This window comes from Triturus cristatus, chromosome 3_1 (assembly GCF_964204655.1).
Source record: "Triturus cristatus chromosome 3_1, aTriCri1.1, whole genome shotgun sequence".
In the NCBI taxonomy this organism is placed as follows: domain Eukaryota; kingdom Metazoa; phylum Chordata; class Amphibia; order Caudata; family Salamandridae; genus Triturus; species Triturus cristatus.
This window is the reverse complement of record NC_140583.1, coordinates 923698690-923704689: the sequence shown is the minus strand read 5'-3', so window position 1 is coordinate 923704689 and position 6000 is coordinate 923698690. Positions and strand designations below refer to the sequence as shown.

The window sequence follows — 6000 nt, the reverse complement described above, 5'->3', positions numbered from 1 at the left end:
CCAGGTTGCGTGCGTGGTCGCTGGGTTCTGGGGCTGCTCATAGCGATGTTGGCCACCAGGAGTCGTCCCAGACTGAGGGGGTGCGGCCGAGGATGAGGACCTCCGTCTTGTCAGAGTTCAGCTTCAGCCTGCTGTGCTTCATCCATTCTGCGACTGCCTTCATTCCTCTGTGTAGGTTGGCTTTGGCGGTGTGGGGATCTTCGGTGAGGGATATGATCAGCTGGGTGTCGTCAGCGTAGGAGATGTTGAGGCAGTGTTGTCGTGCGACGTGGGCGAGTGGTGCCATTTAGATATGGAACAGCGTTGGGCTGAGGGAAGATCCCTGAGGAACGCCGCAGATGATCTCGGTGGTCTTGGAGTGGAAGGGTGGGAGGCAGACGCTCTGGGTTCTGCCGGAGAGGAAAGATGTAGTCCATGCCAGGGCCTTCTCTTGGATTCCGGCGTCATGGAGGCGTGCTGTTAGGGTGTGGTGGCAGACCGTGTCGAAGGCTGCTGATAGGTCCAGGAGGATGAGGGCGGCTGTTTCTCCTTTGTCCAGGAGGATCCGGATGTCGTCGGTGGCGGCGATGAGGGCAGTCTCGGTGCTGTGGTTGCTGCAGAAGCCGGACTGGGATGGGTCCAGGATGTCATTGTCTTCGAGGTGGCGGGTCAGCTGTCTGTTGACGATCTTCTCAGTAACTTTCGCCAGGAAGGGGAGCAGGGAGATGGGCCGGAAGTTCTTGAGGTCCTTGGGATCCGCATTGGGTTTCTTCAGTAGGGTGTTGATCTCGGCATGCTTCCAGCTCTCCGGGAAGGTTGCTGTCTCGAGGGAGATGTTGATAGTTTTCCGGAGGTGGGGTGCGATGGCTGTGCAGGCTTTGTTGAAGACGTGGCGAGAGCATGGGTCAGATGGGGATCCGGAATGGATGGAGTTCATGGTCTTGATGGTGTCTTCGTCGCTGACGTTGGACCAGGCGGTCAGCCGGCTGGTGCGGGTGGTGGTCTCGACAACAGGTGCGGGGGTGGCGGTGTTGAGGCTGTCGTGGATGTCAACGATCTTGCGGTGAAAGAAGGTGGCCAGGGAGTCGCACAGGTCTTGTGATGGTGAAATGTCGTTGGTGTTGGAGCTGCGGTTGGAGAGTTCTTTCACGATGTTGGAGAGCTCTTTGCTGTTGTGTGCGTTGCTGTCTAGGCGGTCCTTGAAGGCGGTCTTCTTGGCGGTCATGATGAGTTGGTGGTGTCTGCGGATGGCGTTGTTGTGGGTTGTGTGACTGTCTGGTGTTCGGTCGCGGAGCCAGCTCTTCTGCAGTTTCCGGCAGTTGCGCTTGGAGGTCCAGAGGTCTTCGGTGAACCAAGTGGCCTTCTTGCTGGAGTGGTTAGTGGTGGAGGTCTTGAGTGGGGTGAGGGTGTTGGTGCAGTCGATGATCCATTGTCTGAGGTTGGTGGCGGCGGTGTCGGTGGGATCGGCGGGAGGTCCCAGGGCGAGGGTGGTGGTCAGTTGGTCCTAGGTGACCTTGCCCCAGCGGCGGCGTGGCATCTGTTGTGTGCGGTGGGTTTCCTAAAGATGAAGTGGACGCATCTGTGATCTGTCCAGTGGGGTTCGGTGGTGTGGTCGAAGGAGACGTGGGGGCTTGCGGTGAAGATGGGGTCCAGTGTGTGACCAGCGGCGTGGGTGGGTGTTGTCACGAGCTGTTTGAGTCCAAGGTTGGCGAGGTTGTCGATCAGGGTGGCGGAGTTGGCGTCGGTGTTGTTCTCGAGGTGGAAGTTCAGGTCCCGAGGAGGATGTAGTCCGTGGAGGCGATGGCATGGGTGCTGATGAGGTCGGCGATGGTGTCGCAGAACTGTGGTCGGGGTCCGGGTGGTCTGTAGACGAGTGTTCCTCTGAGGGTGGTGTTGAGGTCGGTGTGGATCTGGAAGTGCATGTGCTCGGCGGTGGTGAGGGTGTCGTCGGTGTTGGTCGAGACTCGGAGGGTGTCCTTGTGGATGATGGCGATTCCCCCTCCCACTCCGTTGATGCGGTCTCTGCGGTAGATTTTGTAGCCCTCTGGGATGGCAGTGGCGATGTCTGGTGCCGAGGTGGTGTCCAGCCAGGTCTCCGTCAGGAAGGCGACGTCGGGGGTGGTTGAGTCCAGGAGGTCCCAGAGTTCGACGGCGTGCCTGCGGGCGGAGCGGGTGTTGAGGAGGATGCATCGGAGGTGGTTGGGCTCTCTGGTTGGTGGTTTGGCGGGCCGGATGCTGGTGTAGCTGCAGTTCCGGCAGGTAAAGGGTCCTTGGGAGCGCTTTGGGGTGGCATGGTAGCAGGCGTGATATCGTCCAGGGTTGAGTGCGTGGAGGGTGCTGGAGTCGTAGTGCAGTCTGGTGTTGTGGTGGCTTCGGGGTCCAGGGGTTCTGGCGCTGGGCGCGGTCCAGGTGCGGACGGGCGCAGACGGGCTTGCCTTCGGCTCGCCAGCGGCGCGCACGCTGCACGCGTCCTCTGCGCGGTCGCACATCGGCCGCCATAAGAAGGGGAGGTGGGAGGGAGGAGCAGCTGGGAGGGAGCCAATGGGGGCGGGCCACAGGGACGCAGTGACGGTAACGAGCGGGAAAAGAAAACAAGCCTAAGGCAAGGCAGCGGAAAAACGGCTCAAACAGGGGCAATAAGGTCACAAGCAAACAGTCACAGTACAAATGGGGGCACAAATACAATCGGTCACAAGGAGATTGGGGGCACAAGAAACAGTGGCAACAACAAACCTAAGGCCCACTGGCCACCAGGGATGAGGCGCAGGTGGAAGCCTGCGGGTGGAGGCGGGCCTCGAACCTGGGTACCTCGTACATGGATACAGGGAAAGAGCAGCCACCCAGATTTTGAAGAGAAGTAATATTTTGAGATATCAGAGTTCAGTCAGACACAATACCCATCGAAATGGGGGGCACTAATGAGAAAGCATGAAGAAGCAGTCTAGAACCAGCCAATCTAAACTCACTGTCAAACCAGCAGTAGCAAAGGCAATAGGTCGGGCCAGCGCAAGGGTGCAATGAATTTTATTATTTTTTTCTATGTGCAATAAAATTGCCAAAAATATTTGTTAAATATATTTTTAAAGAGGAGGACCAGCAGCCTATGCACAACAGTCCTGAAACTTAAGTGCACTCCTTTACAGACAGCGATGCAAATGTGACTAATGCAGTCCCTCACAGTGCATGATAACAAATGGATGAAGTGGGCTAACCCACTGTCCCATACTGTATGGAAGCAAATTTGAATAACACTTGAATAGACCAATGGATGAAGAGGGCGGACGATATCCCCGATATGAATGTATATATGTATGTATTTTTATTAGGATGTTTTTCATAAACAAGAAGCTGGCAAAATACTAAAGCATTCTCTGGGCCAGGCCTGAAAGGAAGTAAAAAGTTTGCATGGTCAGCTATGTCTAACGCTGCAGTTAATGCAAACAGTGCTAGCAGATAGGACATGCCTTATTCTAGAATATACAATGCCTAAACTATTTCTCGAAGGGTTAGTGTTTGGATGCTGCACAGTAGGTTGAACCATGAATGAAGGAAGCCAGGGAGCTCCAACTATTCAAGTAGTTTAATGAAAGTTATTTTTCTCTATTAGTCTTCACAAGGTAAGAAGAGGTTTGACAGATCTGACGTTTTCAAAGAGAGATGGGTCAATGTGACGTTTGTCGAACAAGTGAATGTTGAAGGTTTAAGGGGGTGCACATTTAACTAAGAAGTGTGACCATTTCTTACACAAAGGAGAACTTTTACTGACTGGACTAGTGAATGGCTGGGTGTTGAGGTTCTGTAATTCTCGCAGTGTTTGAAATTTTAAGGAGATGTCGACCTTTGAAGAAATTACCACGAAGAAAGTAACTCGTTTACAATCTGCTGAATGGGGCATAGATTCTGTTGCATTAAATGTATCTGAGTCTTAGGACGGAGAAGAGTGCTTTTGAATGGCTAGATGCTGATTTTGTTTGACAATTGTAATACGCTCTTTTCATAGTTTGAAAAAGTAGTGGATTTATCTTTATCCTTTCAGGTTTGGTGTGTAATCGCTTTTTTCTGCGAACTGTAGTTCACTTCTCCCAATATTATGATGCATGTACCACGGTTTTAAAAAGGTTCCTTTTAATGGAGGCTTTGTGTCCATGGAGGGGGCACCAGAGTGATCTAGGATAATGAGAACTCGTAGAATAGAAGCATCTTATGAGAATGATGTAAGATAATGCCCTGAGAATAATATGCAAAGTTAGTTGAGGTACTGGTGTACCAATGACAGAAGGGGACGGATGTTGTGACAGGATAGTGCAATAAACCATCCAGCTGAATTGAATTGTTCGCAGTCAGCAGCTTTAGTAATGCCATGTGTATTACCTTGGTTGAGACATAAGAGTGTTCAGTATTGGCTGAGTGCAAGCATTTTTAGTGAGGCAGTCGTGGGATAGGATCAAAAATTCCATTTAGTATTAAAATTGACTAGAACATTGTTTCTGTAACAGTGCAATCACATATAGGTCGCCAGATCGGTGAAATAGGTACTGGAGTTCTAATGAAGGTAAAGGGGGCTGTAGAGAAACTTCAAGATTACTTTGAAAGTTTGTGTCCATCTCTATTTCATAATTGTCAGGTTGTAGAATATCAGAAGTTGATGCTGGTACAGGGGAAAACAGGTTTTGGTGTTCAGTAGGCTATCAAAACAATGTAAAACTAATGGCACTTTCAAGCACATATAACTTGTACAAGATCCTGTTTATCCTGCAGTTTATTTGGAAAAAAAATTAGAACATTCTGTGACATTCAATATATGTCCAGCCTAGATTTATTATTAAGTGTGATTGAAAATATTATATTATTGCTTCTGGTCTGAAATGGTAACCCCAAAACCAAGTGGATTGTCGAAGGTGCTTTGCAGCCATTCCAGAAGTCACTAGACAAATGCTGGTAACACATATGGGTGGATTATTTACAAATATCTTTCATCAGAATCTTGCTTTTCTGCGATTGGGAGAACTAAATTCCCAACGTTGTCCTCAAAATAAATTTGCAAATTCCGTATCAGTGCCCAATTAAGGGGCTTAAACTTGTCCATGATCACAGAGTGTAGTAATCCAGCTTCTTTTATAAATCAATACAGGACTGATGCCAATTAGACATATATATCTTTTCCGTTTTCCTTAATCAACTCTTAACTTATTTTGATTCCCAGACACTCATTTCCTACATTGGTACAACATACTCGATGCAAGTAGTTCCTGGACATCTCTTTCTTAATTTTACTCTAATTCTGATTTTATTATCCAGGATATTCAACAACTCCTGATGTGATGCCAAACAACTTTAACAGTCTATATTGTACACTACAGACAACATGCCATGCTCTTTCCCCTCTGCACGGCTGTTATTACGTAACTGGGTATTTTCAAAATATTGCATAATGAAAAGTTAAGAAAATAACGCAGGGAAACAAAACTGGGTAAAAACACTGGAAAATGTGTTTATATCAAATAACACACAACACCTAGGTAGAATATCACTGTGTAATACAGCAGTATAACCTTTCTGATGTGTCATATGTGCCATGACACTAGGTCAATTGTATTGCAGCTTAATATTTTCAAATAATCGCAAAGTATACAAAGCTGTATATCAATAGATTCATATTATATTGCCCATGACCAACTAATACCAGAAAATGCTGGAATCTCACCTTTAATCTTACGGGTGGCTTTCTTAAGATAACACAATGCTCCTGTCCTGTGAGGAACACATCAAAATCACAGGGGGACTCATCGATCTGTGCAGGAAAAAAAGGGGGGGGGGGGGGGGTACAATGAAAAGAGACAAAAGAATAAAGATTTTTTTTCATATAACAAGCTGCTGAGAAGGTGAGAGTAACATTACAATCATTATGGTCCATTACTCTGGGGGGTATCAATAAACAAAGTTTTAGCTTACTGAGCCAGAATTCGATGCATTTCAGGGGGCGAGGCCACCTGTTCGAGTGGCATTTACATGGTGTTACTC

General features: G+C 48.5%; 1 protein-coding gene across 2 annotated transcripts in view; it reads right to left on the bottom strand.

Annotated features, from left to right (window-relative positions):
- Nucleotides 1-6000, bottom strand: part of ACVR1 (activin A receptor type 1) — a 318170-nt gene that overhangs the window by 189364 nt on the left and 122806 nt on the right. For both annotated transcript variants that reach the window (XM_085645512.1, XM_085645514.1), the window contains one exon: nt 5684-5770. The gene's annotated coding sequence lies outside the window, so the exon portion shown is untranslated. The remainder of the gene's footprint in view (nt 1-5683; nt 5771-6000) is intronic.